The 14,600-nt window shown below is 49.9% G+C and overlaps 2 protein-coding genes across 3 annotated transcripts in view; both read left to right on the top strand.

Moving 5' to 3' along the window:
• Nucleotides 1–14,600, top strand: part of SH3RF3 (SH3 domain containing ring finger 3) — a 353,462-nt gene that overhangs the window by 116,144 nt on the left and 222,718 nt on the right. The gene's annotated exons all lie outside the window — the stretch shown is intronic.
• The window catches only part of LOC129143190 (small nuclear ribonucleoprotein G-like), a 71,907-nt gene that overhangs the window by 32,334 nt on the left and 24,973 nt on the right, over nucleotides 1–14,600 (top strand). The window contains exon 1 of the mRNA XM_063789449.1: nucleotides 1–14,600. This exon is cut by the window's left edge and continues 32,334 nt beyond it; it is cut by the window's right edge and continues 24,973 nt beyond it. The gene's annotated coding sequence lies outside the window, so the exon portion shown is untranslated.

The following is a 14,600-nucleotide window of genomic DNA, read 5'->3' as shown; positions in this document are numbered from 1 at the left end:
GTGTATGTGTATTCAGTGTGTTGTGTGTGCTGTGTGTGTTGTGCGTGCATGTGTGTTATTTGCATGTTTGTGTTGTGTGTATGTGTTGTGTGTGTGTTGTATGGTGTGTGTGTTGTGTGTGTATGTATGTATACACAGGATCCACTCTGCATCTGACAAGAGGCTGCCCCAAGCAGGATTGTCCTCCGATACAACAAGACTCGCAGGAACAAGTCTGAGGACTTGACAAGGGACACCTATGTTTGGGAGTGGTCCCAGAACGGCATCCTTAATCTGCCCCTTCACTGCCTTCAACTCTCATTGTTCTCCTCAATACAGTGAAGTCCTTAAACCACTGGTGACACCAGGGACGTTTTGTGCCTGATGCCCGTCACTGAGACCTTGGAGTGCAGAGCAGGGCTCCCCTCAGGGCTTAGCTCAGCAGAGTCCTCAGCACAAAGGGCAGCTCAGGAGCCAGTGCTCAGCCACAGATTGGGAAGGCTTCCAAGCCGTAGTCAGTGGGCAGTGACACGGCCCACGCTTGCTTCATTAACAGCCTAACGAGAGACAGGGGTGAGCGTGTGCCCACTCGCACATGCATGAGAGAGCCAGGGAGGGAGTCACCTCATGTTATTTAATCACCCTCCAAATATTCAGAGCTGGAGACCACTGCTGCAGACCGCCTCCCACTAAGGACAAGCTGATGTATGTCCCTGAGCAGGAGAGGATGTCTGTGAGCTGGCTTATTTACAAATACGTGTAAGTGGCAGTTCTTAATTTGCAAATCTGTGTCTTTATAAGACTTGAAGAACAAACAATAATACCTGCAGACAGAGGTGGATAAAAGCATTGCTCAGTACTGAGATACATTATCAGTGAAGGCACCCTGAATGCCTCTGGTCTCTGATGGGGATCGCTCAGTAATCAGCCAGGGAGGTGGTCAAACAGGATGGGAGTTGCTTCCGATCGGTGATTTCCCCATGTGTGCTTAGGTTTCGTCATATTTTTTAGGCATCTCCCTTCCTCTGAATAGGAAGTGCGTGTCAAGGCACACAATGGAACCAGACATAGCTTCCTGTTAGGTCTGTGGGAGGTCATGGCTGGTGAAAGGGCAGGATCCAAACACAAGCATACCAGGGGAAGAAAACCCAAAAAGACCCCAAAGGTGATCACTGTGCGCTTTGTACAAGTGCTGAGCTTGCCCAAAGAAAGAAAGAGACGCAAAAGAGAAGCAGCACTGAGGAAGCCTGGCTCCCGGGCTGCTTTTCATAAAGACAGAGTCAGTGTTGCTGAGACACAGGTGGAAAGTCTTTGTGCTTGCTTCTTTGATCAGCCCCACTCCCTTCCAACAGAGCCTATCAAGTTTGCTTCCTAATGAGGGCCCCCAAGTGCCGGCTGTGATGGGTGGACCAGGCTGAGGGAGGGCCGGGAGCCAGGGGAGCCACTCCCAGCTGCCGCCCCTGAGGTCTGGGAGGCAGGAGCCCCACCCGTGATCCCCTTTCCCTTCTTTTACTCTCCCTTCCCTGTTTCTCAGTGCATGTCAGGGAAGCATCAGACAGAACACAGTTCTGCATCTGTCCCTGGAGCGAGGCCGAGTCAAGCCCTGTTGGGGAGGGAGAGGCCCTGTGGTCGGGCAATGGGGCCAGGCTCCTGCTGGACAGAGGTTGCTTGGGAGGCCACTGAGGGGAGAAAGGAGCTGCTGTAGCGCAGCCACACTCCTGGGCCCCTGGACAGGACAGGATGGGAGAGGACAGAGCACCCCAGCTCTCAGCCCTGCTGCAGTTGTGCGGGTGAAACGGACATCCCCACTAAGGGTCCTTGGACTCTGTGTCCAGTCCTTGTGGGTGAGGGGGTCTTCCAGACTGTCCCCTAATCCCACCTGGAGCCCAGAGAAGGGGCCGATGGGGAGGAAGGGGCTGGGCGGCTCCACTCACCTCCTTTGGTCGTCACTTTTGCTGATGTTTGTGATGTTAAAAGAGATGGAGGGGATGGGCAGGCTAGAATAGGTTTATCTTCCCCAGTGGTTTCTGTGTGGAATTGAAAACCCTGAGCCCTGCCTGCTGAAGTGAGGTGCAGGTGGTCCCCCACTTAACAATTTTTAACTTCAAGATGGTACAGAAGCGATACACATTCAGTAGAATCTGTACTTTGAGTTCCTACACAACTACTCTATTTTTCACTTTCAGGGCAGTGTTCAATAAACTGCATAAGTTATTTAATACTTTATTATTAAAAAAAAGGCTTTGAGTCTGATGATGTCGCCTACTATAGGCTAATGTGCGTGTTCTGAGCATGTTTAAGGTGAGCCAGGCTATGCTATGAGGTTTGGCAGGTTGGGTGTATTCAATGAATTTTAGACCTAATGATATTTTCAATTTATGTTGGGTTTATCAAAATGTAACCCCATTATAAGTCAGGAAGCATCTGTATCTTTTTCCCTTTTCTGGGGGACACAAATGTCCGAGGAGGACCTTCTGAGCCCTAAGACATGCCCAGGTGATGAGGCTTGAGGACAGCTCCTCCCAGGCACAGCCCTTTCTCTTGTCCCGCACTGTGCCCTGTCCATGGAGCCACGAGGCACAAGGGCCACACGTGGATTTTGTGCTGAGTGGCATTGGAAGCGTGGGCATCATAGGCAGTTTCCCTGGGGGAGAGGGACCACAGGCTGAGATTCCTCTCCAACCTTCACCCTGGGAGCAGCTACTGTGATAGAGCCAGATTCCCAAGTTCTCATTCATGGTATTTTGAAATGACATGAAGGGACTGCCGCCAAACAAGGCAGGATAGCAGCAGCCAAGATGGGAAATCCTTGCCTTCCCCCTGGGAGAACAGAGGGAGCCTCCCCACACACCGTTTAATTTCCAGAAAACACTGGTGCTTCTCCATGGCTCTGCTGGCCGACCACATCCTCCTAACCTTTTAAGAATCCAGCCCCCCTTTCTTCTGACTTTAAGCACCAGGTAGTGCTTAAAAGATAGTTGCCAAGCCAGGTGTGGTGGCTCACGCCTGTAATCCCAGCACTTTGGGAGGTCAAGTCTGGTGGATCACTTGAGCCCAAGAGTTGGAGACTAGCCTGGCCAACACGGTGAAACCCCATCTCTACTAAAAATAAAAAAAATTAGCTGGACATGGTGGCGTGTGCCTAGTCCCAGCTACTCAGGAGGCTGAGGCACGAGATTCGCTTGAACCAAGGAGGTGGAGGTTGCAGTGAGGTGAGATCGTGCCACTGCACTCCAGCCTGGGTGACAGAGCAGCCGGGAGGGGTGAGGGGCACTGAAGATAGTTACCAAGATACTTGTGCATTTTAGGAATTGGGACCAAGACTCCAGAATGTTCGTGTGCTCAGGCATTTGTTCATTACATCATCCTCAGTCCCAGTGTCCCCTCATCCCCTCCCAGGAAAGCAAAATGTAACTACTACTAATAAGCTGGTTGTACAGAGAATTCCTAGCTGTACAGAAATTAATGAAGCCCTAGGAAAGAGAATGTGATGAAATACTTAATAGATTGCGATTGAAGCCACTGTCTGAAGCTGAAGGAAGCAGGACACCGTGAGCTTGGCTGCCGTGGGGCAGGGGCACCAGTCCCTCTTCTCTACCCAACCACCCTCCTCCCAGCAGTCTCAGCCCCCACCTGGGGGTGTTGGAGGAGTGTTTGGATTGATGATCAGCAAATTGGGGCAGCATGTGGCCTGTCACAAGGAAGATCTGGGGGGTGAGGATGCTGGTTAGGCTGGAACACCTGAAGCGTAACCTCCTTAAGGCGAGTCTGTGGTTGCCTGAGGTGGCAAGCAGCCCTGTTGGAGTGCCGGACATGGGGAGGATTGCCATTCAGAGGCAGAAAGCTGCCTAGCGGGATAGGCAGGCTCATAGAGTGGCTGTGATTCCTGCTGTAGGACTGGCTGAGGGTGCCTGCAGCTGCCACAGGGAAGGAAACGTTTCTTCTTGTTTCCGCTGCCTGAGCTGGGGCTCTGAGCCACTGGACTTAATGTGGACAGGAGGGTGAGTAGAACCCATCACTTCCTCTGTGATCAGCAGTGACAGCCCGGGGCAGTGTGGCCGTTTCAGGTCAAAGCGGACTTCATCCCAGGAGGCCACAGGTGCAGGGCATGACCCAGAGATACTGGGTGCTAAGCAGAGGTATGACATAGGTGTCTTGGCCCCGTATCTGGGCCACGCAGGTGGTGTCTGGAGCATCCTTTGGAGACCGTTCCTGGACTGTTACTCCTCTTACGTAGATTGACCTTTCTCTAGCTGGGGATGTTGGGCCAGGCATACCTGCCCATGGAAAACCAAAACTGTTACAGACAGAAGTCACAGTGACAGAGCGTTGGTAGGATGGAGTGGCCAGGGAACCTGTGAGAGGAGCCTGTACCGACACTGCCCGCCTCACACAGCATCAGGAGGGAGACACCGGCGGGGCCCTCCATGGCTAAGTGGGTTCTGCTTCTGAATTGCAATTTCTTTTATATGTTTATTCCATTTTCTGGGTCACCCCTCATTGAACATTTACTATGTGCCTGGTGATGTCCTGAGTATACATTAATCTAAGGCGGAGTCAGTGTTGATCCATTCCACCCCAGCTCAAGCACCCAGCCAGCGAACGGGGCGAAGTGCAGACAGAGAGCCAGAAGCAGTGAGGGTGTGTGCTTGGCTTCCTGGAGTATTTGCTAATGAGCAAAACAAGGTTTGCCGGCTCGAAATGGAAAAGCAACAGGAAACCAGGAATGAACTGCTCCAGAAAAGCCCTGGCCCTGCACGCAGGAGTCTCCTACCTTGTTTGGTGTGAAATCTGTAGACATCTCCTTCCTCAGAGACACAGCTCCTCCCAGGAGGAACCTAGAGGGATGTGCAAAGAAAATCTCAACCCAAAAGCTCAAAACTGTAGAGTAAAAACATTTCACATTTGGCTTTTGGAGTAAGAGTTTTTAAACAATGGATACAGACCATATTGCTGTTCACTTTCCCGTAAATCAACGTGAGACTTTGCTGTCAGCCAACATGACAGCAGTGAACAGAGCCCAGGGGACCCCTCAAACTCAAGATAGTCAAGTTGTAACTATGGCATCCCAGCCAGGACCTTCTGGAGTGGGGACCAACAATGGGGTGAGGCCCCGTGTGGTTCCCAGGATGCCAGAAGTCCCATATCCAGATACGTGGTGGGTGCTGCATTGTCGTTTAGGACCAAGGGCCCCCCTCTGCCAATTCACTGCCTGTTTGCACAGAAAGTCGTGTGTCCTCAATATTGGACTTTTGTGGTATCAGTATTGAGGCCCACAATGTATCTGACCGTCTTTAAAATGCTGTACAAATCTGAATTGAATATAAGTATCCTATAACTGGAGTATTGAATGCGGCTAGAATCATCCCAAGGCAGAATTGAGATTCTAACCGCTATGCACACACACTCACAGCCCTGGATCCTCCTTTGTGTGTGTTCTTTCAACATGGTGATGGATAATTTTCAGAATGGGGTCTTTGGGTACATCTGGTATGGGTGAACCATGTCTTGACACTGAGTGACATTGGGGTGCTGCCCTGTCCCATCCCTGTGTCATGGCCGGGCCTCCTGCCCCCACCACTCAGGGCAGCCCGTCTGCCTCTGGCCAGCTGTCGGAGCTGGACTTATCCCTCCCTGGTCTGAGGAATAAGATGTACCCTTGGGTCAGAACCCCCCACAGCCCTCTGCAATGACTGTCTGACAGCCTTTTTCCTAGTAAGCTGCTGCTTGCTTGTCTAGGTGAAATCTCTAGCAATTGCCCAACCAAAAACTGGGTCTTGGAGCTGATGGCTACGCATCCCCTGAGGGTACCTCTGAAAAGCAAGACCTTTTGAAGGATGGAACCCTGAAGAGCTGGTGCAGAAGCAGGACTGTGCGGGCACCATGAGGGCAAGCACGAAGCCAGCCATCGGCACAGGCCCGCCAGCGTCCCACAGCTCCACACCGCTTTCCTGGTGTGCGGGACGCAGGGAGCCCCCTTCGCCTCTAACTGTGTGCTGCACTCACAGGGGCCGAGTAGGGTGTGTTTCTTTTGGTGATGATGTCTGCTTGGGCTGAAGGCTCAGAGCGCTCGTTCCTTTGGAGACCCTGCTGCAGGCGAGTGGTGAGCACGTGCTTCCGCACAGACACAGCTGCCAGCAGTCCTCCTCCACACCGGTGCTGAGTTGCCATGGACACAATACAGGCTGGGCTGTGTGTGGTCAGCAGAGGGGCACTGGCCCAGCTGGATGGGTATGTGAGAGGGTTTATGAACCAGCGTCAATGCATCTCAGTTAAACAGCCCCCGGTACTGCCGCACACGCAGGACATCAGGCTTGGTGTGTGTGGGTTCCCGGACTGGTGTTCTGTCGGCAAACGTTCTCTAACATCCCTGACCCGGTTCCCTTGTCATGCCAAGACAGTTTCCTAGCAGCCTTAATCATGAAAGGAATCACAAAGGACCCGTATTTTTTCCCTATTAAGCTACTGGAAGAAATTAAAACAGGGAAAGAAAATGGTTACCTTTAAAAAGTTGGTTTTAATTTTACCAGTGGGAGAAAGACCAATAGTCAAATAGAAGTTGTTTACTGAGTATTTCGGGTTGAAGAGATACGGGTTCTTGATGACCATCTGGATGATTTAGGATGAATTTTAAAATCTGCTGTACAGGAAATTAAGGCAATGCTCATTAACTAGGAAGATCCTAGGCCTGTCCTGAGAATAACTGCACAGTCGTCTGTTCAGTGCTGCCTGCCAGGCTGGGAAGGCACATGTGTTTCTGTGGATGTATCTGTGGGGCACTCAGGGCCCTGGAGGCAGAGTCTTCCTGAGCTTGTCTGGGAGGAGTGCTTCCCTTGGTCATCCCAAGCTCCACTGAGCCTTAACGCATGGATGAGGGGGGACGCAGGTCTCCAAGGGGACCCTGAGACCCATGCCTGCCCCCAGGAGGTATGCGGGGCTGGGCGGAGGTGGGGAGAAGGGAGAACTGAGAGCCTGCAGCATGTGCCAGTGGAGGACCAGGTGAATGCAGACCCCACTCACTGGGCACGTGTTTAGTGAATGCATGTGAGGTGCCAGGTGTCTTGCACAGATGGGGAGTTTTGTGGTGGGACAGGCTTAGAGTCCTCCTCTGCTAGAGCTTATGGCTTCATATGATGATAGACATTAAACATGCGCAACTGCTGATGGGGACACACGTTGTCAGGGACGCATGAGATCTATCAGGTTGCAGGGTAGGAATCACATTTAGAAGGTCATAGATGTCCCTTTCATATGGTGACAGGGTATGCAGGTTGTGACTGAAATCCAGATATGCTGCTTGAGACCAGGCTCAGCATACATACTGATTGCTTATAAAGGGGTTGCTTGAAGTGAAAGGAAACAAGTAGGCTACTAGATGAAGAATATGGGCTCTGGTGTGGTAGGACTGGGTTTGGTGCTTGCTTTAGGGCTATGTGACTTTCTGTATGGAAAATGGAATACTAATTATGCTGGCAAGGATAACACTTACCATAGTTCTGGGCTTACAAAAGAGTGCCAGTAATATTACCTCCTATGTGTGATTATTATTAACATTACTGCTATTTTATTATCTTTATTGTCATGTCAAGGAAAATCATTTGTGGTAATATGTCAAAGGCAACTTGTAGTTCTGGAAATCTTCTAGGATCTGGATTTCTTAGAAAGTTAAAAAGTCATTATTCCTTGGAACAAACATTATGGAGATTTGAGATTTCAAGTTCATTGGTCCTAAACATGTTATCATTTTTTTTTGTATATCAAAAGTGAATTCCTAGGTGTGTGCCCAAAAGAATTAAAACACAGGTGGTCAAACAAGTATACAAATGTTCATAGCAGCCCTATTTACAGAGTAGCCAAAAGGTCGGACCAGCCCAAGTGTCTATCAGTGGATGAGTGGATAAACAAAATGTGGCCTGTGCCTGCAATGGACTTTTATTCAGCCATCAAAGGAAATGAAATTGTCATATATGCTGCATCTTGTGTGAACCTCAAAAACATTATGCTCAAAAAAAGCCAGCCACAAAAGGTCACATATTGTATGATTTCATTGGTATGAAGTATCCAGAATAGGTAAATCCATGGAAACAGAAAGCAGATTGGTGGTTGCCATGGGCTGAGAGGAGGCGGCAATGGAGCAGAATTACTTCACGGGGGTAGGGCTTTATTTTGGGGTGATACAAATGTTCTGATAGAGGTGGTGGCTGCATAACATTGTGAATGTAGTAAATGCCATTGAATTGTTCACTTTAAAATGGTTAATTTCATGTTATATGAATTTTGCATCAATAAAAAAGCTAGTTCTAAGCACCATTTATACTGCAATATTTATAGATTACCATAATGTAAAATTGTCCCCTTAGAACATCTCACTTAGAACAGCTTCCACCATTAAAAAAAAGAAAATGTGTTCCACGCTTGTCTGCCTTATTATCACCACAGCAAGAGCCTGAGGTTGACCTTTCATGAAGCTTTGCACAATCATCATGAAATGTGGTTTCTCGTACTTTGCTGCATACAGTGAGGCCCCGCAGAGGCTGCCACGTGAGACTGATATTCATCCTACCCTCTCTTGTGATCCAGAGAAATAGGAGAGCCTAGAGGCACACCAGGGGAAATCAGATCACCAGGCTTCACTTTATATTTGTGATAATGTTGATAAGTTGCTCAGAGCCCTGCCTGTTGGTTAGTGTGATGTGGCCTGAGGAGGGTTCCGTGACCCTCCATTCAGTTGGACCGACACCGGAAGTCTGCTGTAGGCCAAGGCAGCAGCTTAATCAGGGCCTTATTTATTGATTCTGGGTTGTAGGTTGTTCCCGATGACCTAGTTGACTAGAAAGCGTCACAGGAAATGTGCAAGTTGGCTGATGAGCACTCAAAGAGCGCCCCGCACCCGCCGTGCTTCTGCCCTTTTCCTGCCCTGCCTGGGGAACGGTTGCACTTCCAAGTTCAAGGATTAGCTGAGGTTGTCTGGATGCTTGATTAGCGCGTCCTTTTAAAAGGTTCATGCCTCATCTCGCTGTTGGCCGGCGTACCCTTCCTCTCCCGGACAGCTGCACCTGCTTCCCTGTGCTAATGACAGTTTATGAAGCGAGGCACAGTGAGAGGGATCTGAAGGGTTCGCAGGGAGCTGGTAATAGGATCTAGGCTTTTCCCTTCAAGGTCGGTTGGTTTTTTGAGTCCACTCTATGTTTATGGAGAGGAAAATTCATTATAATCTGACATTATTTGGCTATGGCCATGGAATGGATTTATAGCCCACGTCATGTGCAGCTGGGTGAGGGGAGACGAACATGCCCCCATTTGGTCTCCAATCCTGGAGAGGATTTCATGGTTCAGTTGGCAGAGAGGAACCCAGCAACCCTTTATTCAGGAGGCAGTGCTCTTCCCAGGAAGGGGGATCTCGGACCCAGTGATGGTAGAAGGCATTCTTTGGCTGAACCCACGAGGGTTCGAGTTAGGAGCAGGCATTCAACTTAAGACCTGAGAAAACACCAGCGTTCTCCCACATCACCATATGTGTGAGTCTGAACGTCCCTGGAGGTGGCATACGCTCATGTCTTAGAAGAAGAAAAAGTTATTTGCTCTAGAAAAGGGTCACGATTAGATGGATATGGGATTTGTCCTTTGAGCTAGGAATGGCATTGATGGCAAATATGTGTCCCGTAGTAGATGTAGCAGCTGTCACTGGGTGATGGCCTGAGAGTGACTGTCAGTCCAGGCCCGTCTGAAGGCTGTGACTGTCCTCCGGGACCCAGGGAAGGCAAGAAGCTTTAGCCCAGATGTCGCTGCATGGAAGGCCTTGTTCAAGCCACTTAGTGATGTATTTTCTCACCTGGAAAGTAGATGTAATAGTAACTGGAGAAAACTTGTGTTTCATTTGTATATTGTGAAACTAAATGGCATGCTTATTATTGTTTTACCATGGTGCTTTGGGCTAAGGCGCTGGACAAATCTGAACTGTTACCAGACAAATATTCTAAGTCAGATAGAGACCCTTTTTGGCTTGTTTTAAATCACATTATTCCAGCTTTCGTGATACCTCAGCCTTCTCTGTTGTTTTGTTTCTAGAGAAAACAGTTTTGACTTACATATATATATACTACCTTTTTCCTAAAAGGATCTAAGGGGCCTTATACAAACAATATAGTTAAGCAAGATAAAATAATCTAAATTCACATGGAAAAAAAAATGAGATTAAGAGAGTAGAGATGACCAAGGTTCATGTTTCGGGGAGGGTGTAAGAAGGGGAGTCCTGAGCTGGGGGACTCGGCTTCTCCCTGAAAGGAGTGGTGGGCAAATGGACAGAATCAACAGACTTCCCTCGAGCACCCGTCAAATGGCAGGCACCGTGCTCTGTGCTGGGATAAAGCTGAAGTCAGCCCCACGCCGGCGGTCCCTCAACTGTCCAGAGCCCTCAGGACCGTAGGAGGGGGCATGGGGTGGCAGGTCAGCCTTCTGTATCTTCATTACGTAGTTAGAAACAGTTCCTAGAATTTCAGTCGCATCTGTGCCTGGTGTACCCTGCATTTCGGATGTGTCACACTTGGCCTCTCCCTCACTGTACAGGAACCTGGATGTGGCTCTGGAATCAGGATCACTGAGGTTTGCAGATGATGGTTTGATTGGATTTTGAAATGATTATTTTCTCAGTGTCATTTCATTTACTGCTCTTTATGTGACCCCGGCCTTGGTGATGGAAATCAACTTTGTGTTCTCAATTACTACGACTGTATAATTTCATAAGATTTAGTATCTCCTGTGAAGAGTCCTACTTCTGCTAGGACATTGGGCAGCTGCCGCATCTCCGAGCAGTCCGTGGAATACCAAGTGACAGGCGCTGGTCCGTTGAAAGTGCCTCCCTGAGACTTACGTGTACACTGTCGTTATCTATCACCCTGCACTCCTCCACGTGCGTAGCTCAGAACTGACTCTGAATTAAACAGGCAGTGCTTGGGTTTGGATGTCCTCTCCCACTCAGGGTGCCTCCCATTCATGAGGAGCCCCAGGTGTATTGTGACAACAAGATCATTACTACAAGCATGGTTGTGGGTGGATGTGTAGGTTTTGGGAAATGATTACTTGGAAAATTAAATTCTTATACCTGGCAGTCTTACCTCTTAAAAGTGGAGAAACAGTGGCCAGGTAGACTTTGCTGTGAATTACAAGGGCATTTCTTCTGCTGAAAGGCATTTCAGGCCGGGTGTGGTGGCTCACACCTATAATCCCAACATTTTGGGAGGCTGAGGCGAGAGGATCAGTTGAGGCCAGGAGTTAGAGATCAGCCTGGGCAACAAGGAGACCCTGACTCTAACAAAAAAAAAAAAAAAAAAAAAAAGCCAGGCATAGTGTCATGCACCTATAGTCCCAGCTACTCAGAAGGCTGAGGTGGGAGGATGGCTTGAGCCCAGGAGGTCAAGGCTGCAGTGAGCCATGATTGTGCTACTGCAGTCCAGCCTGCGTGATAGAGCAAGACCCAATCTTTAAAAAAAAAAAAAAAAAATCAATTTCAGTAATTCACTGGGACTATTTTCTCTGCACTCCTTTGTGGAGGATGTTTCCCTGAGCCCACGGTAGGCACTTTATCGGCAGGGCCCCGTGCTTCAGCCACCCTGGTGCACACATAGCAGCAGGCTGGTGCCCATAATGGGGGTGGGCCCAGGGGCATCCCAGTGGGGCTTGCCAGTCTGCAGTGGTGATGACACTTCTGAAGGAATGGGATAATTTAATCTAACTTGGTGTTCAGTGCTGTCTGTTCAGCTAAAATAAATGTGCCCGATGAACAAAGACTCATGGTTGATGATGAGGCACAAGGATTCAGCAGAAGGGACAGCCAACCCTGGGGTTACTGGAATGTCGGGCCCCAATGTCACTGCATAGCGATGTATCCCAGGAGTCAGCGGCATATAGGATAAGCACCTGCTATTCACAGTCACTTGTGAACATCTGCCTGACTTGGCTTCAAGCTTTGATTCGGTCCAGGTCTGCTGAATTTTACCTTCTTTGGACCAGCAGCTTCCAGAGCCATGTCTTCATGGTGAAAGGCAAGTCCCTAGGGATGCAAGCCCATCTGTACCCAACTGAAACCCATGTTACCCTTCACCTGTATCTTGTTTGTGGGTATTGCATCGGCCAAGGCAAATCGTGGGGCTGAGCCCAGGGTCAAGGGTGGGGACGTGCACTCTGCAGAAGTGGAGGGTGGGGATGAGTGTTTGCTGGGCAGTAGTACACCTGAGGCTCCGTGAGAATGTCTACTTTGAGCAGTCAAGAGAAGACAGATTTTAGACTTGTAGGTTTCCTCATTCCAAAGTTGGTGTGCTTGTACTTGATTTTGAAGTGATCTTTCTTCCAGGGTGATGGGGGAGCATGAAAGTAAGAGGATCTTGGGAACTGCTGTGCCCATTAATTTTATGGCAAATCCACGTATCACCTGGAAAACCATCCATGGGATATTGAGTAGTGGACCAAGAGCTGTGGTCCGGATTCCATGCATACGTTTTGGGAAGAGGCTGACATGAAGTGTGCTATTAGCTTGTCGAGAGCCCTGCTGACTTCTGAATGTGGCTTAGCTCCAGCCACATCCTTTGTTCTTCCAAGGCTAACTGCTGCAAAGGGATTGCAGTGGCCAGTGGAGGGCTAGTGAAGATTCAAGCACACTGACAATTAGGCTAAATCGGCAGTGGCAGGTTCTTGCATGGAAGTTGCATCACCTGCTGGAGTGACTGTCCCTTGACCTCCTCCTGTCTACTGGGTCTTCCTCCACCTCACTTTAATGCTGCTATGCTGCTAATGTGAACTCTGAGGCTTTAACTGGGGAAGTCACCACCGCCCCCTCCATCACCCTTGTCCTACAGGTCAGGGCTGGAATGAGGAGCACTTGCAGTTGCCTAGTGGGTGGGATTTCAAGGAAACGGGATACCTTTCTTCCCCACCCCTTCACCTTTTCCCAGAAATGGTCTCATCACTGTTTCCTTTTCGAATTCTGTCATTGGAATTTCCTGCTTTTGCAGCTCTTGCCAGCTTGCGTTTCTTTTGAAATTCAGTACGCTTGGGAGCAGTGACGCGAAACTATCGCAGACGCTGACCTCGCTGACAGAGCCAGGCCGGGCAAGAAGAGGTCCGGGAGGATCTATCAGGAGTGTGGGGGCTGGTGGGGCCTGCCCTGTAGCGAGGCTTAGGATATGGGCCCCTGGGGGGTGAGGGAGGACAAGGGATGAGAGTTGGGAGGTAATTGGGGGGCGGTAAGAGGTGGAGGGTGAGGGATGAGAGGGCCCCAAAAACACACCCCCTGGGCCACGGTTTCTCTTAGGCTGTGCTGCCCCAGGGTGGGAGTAGAGGAGATTCTGGACTGCAGAATGCCAGCCAGGCTCCCCTCCTATTTTTTTCTATCCCAGAGACAACAGAGTTCTTTTTTCTGCGTGTTTTTTGGGGGCTCCTCTTTTCTTGCTGCAATGCTGTCAGAATCATAAAGAGCTGACATCTATAATTAATGTCAGTGGCCTGCACTAGTGAATGCCCGTGGCACACAGAACACCTGGCTGTGGAGAAGCAGCAGCAGGACCTAGCATGTTGGCACTGGAAGGAAACGCAGAGGCCTTTCCCCTCATTTTACATGCAAGGAAACTGAAGCCCAGAGAGGGGGCCCCACAGCCAGCCAGTGGCAGTGGGCTCTGAGGGGCTCTGGACAGCAGCATCCCACCTGAGTACACTCTTGGCTAGGCAGGGTGATGGGGCCCCAGTCTGGTGGACGCTCAGCAATAGGAAGGGGAGCGGTGGGGAATCCCTTCTCGTTCCCGGGTGCTGGTCTACCAGACTGGGGCTCCACTGGGGCCATGGTCCAATACCAGTCCTAGCAGTCATCGAAATATGGGGTTTCAGGCTCCCGATCCTTAAAAACCCTGTGTAAGGAGTCTCCAAGCTAAAAACAATCTACACTGATAGATCTGCTCATCAAAAGATTATTTTGAGACCATTTGGGTAATGTAAACAACCTTTCTGCTTTGTAGCACCCAGCAGTGAGTATCAGGAGACGTTGGAAATGGGGCTCACCCGATGAGGGCTGTGAGCATGAGCCTCGAGGGCGCTGCAGGGTTCATCTCATTTCTCTCTTCATTTATTGAGCACCTGCTGGATAACAGTGGTCGGCTGTTTTATGTCCGTTGCACATTATTGCATACCGTGTCTAATAAGCCTGCAGAAGTGGGTGCATTATCCTCACTGCAAATGTGGAAACTAAAGCTTGGTACTAGGAACTTGCATCAGGTTCCCTAGGTGGCAGTGGTGATGCAGAACACACACAGATCTGCAGACCTTAAAGCCTCACGCTCCTGACAACTGAGCCATGCTGTCCCCAGAGCCGACCTTGTATGCCATGACAGGGCCAGAGAGAGAGGACTGGTTACTTACTGCACACCCTGAGAGACAGGAATGGGCACAGTTGTCACCTATGCCATAGGAAATGGAGTGCCACCTGCACAGTGCAGTGAGTCACGGTTCTCCCTGTCCCTCCTGCGACCCCAGCTTCTGCCCTGGGCTGCTGGAGGGCACACTTAGGGGCACAAACATGCCTGACAACAGGTTGTGGGTTTTGTTGGGGTGGAGCACCCTCAGACCCCTCTTGCCTC

Source organism: Pan troglodytes, chromosome 12 (genome assembly GCF_028858775.2).
Source record: "Pan troglodytes isolate AG18354 chromosome 12, NHGRI_mPanTro3-v2.0_pri, whole genome shotgun sequence".
In the NCBI taxonomy this organism is placed as follows: domain Eukaryota; kingdom Metazoa; phylum Chordata; class Mammalia; order Primates; family Hominidae; genus Pan; species Pan troglodytes.
Note: the sequence above shows the minus strand (reverse complement) of the source record. Positions and strands in the feature narration are given on the sequence as shown.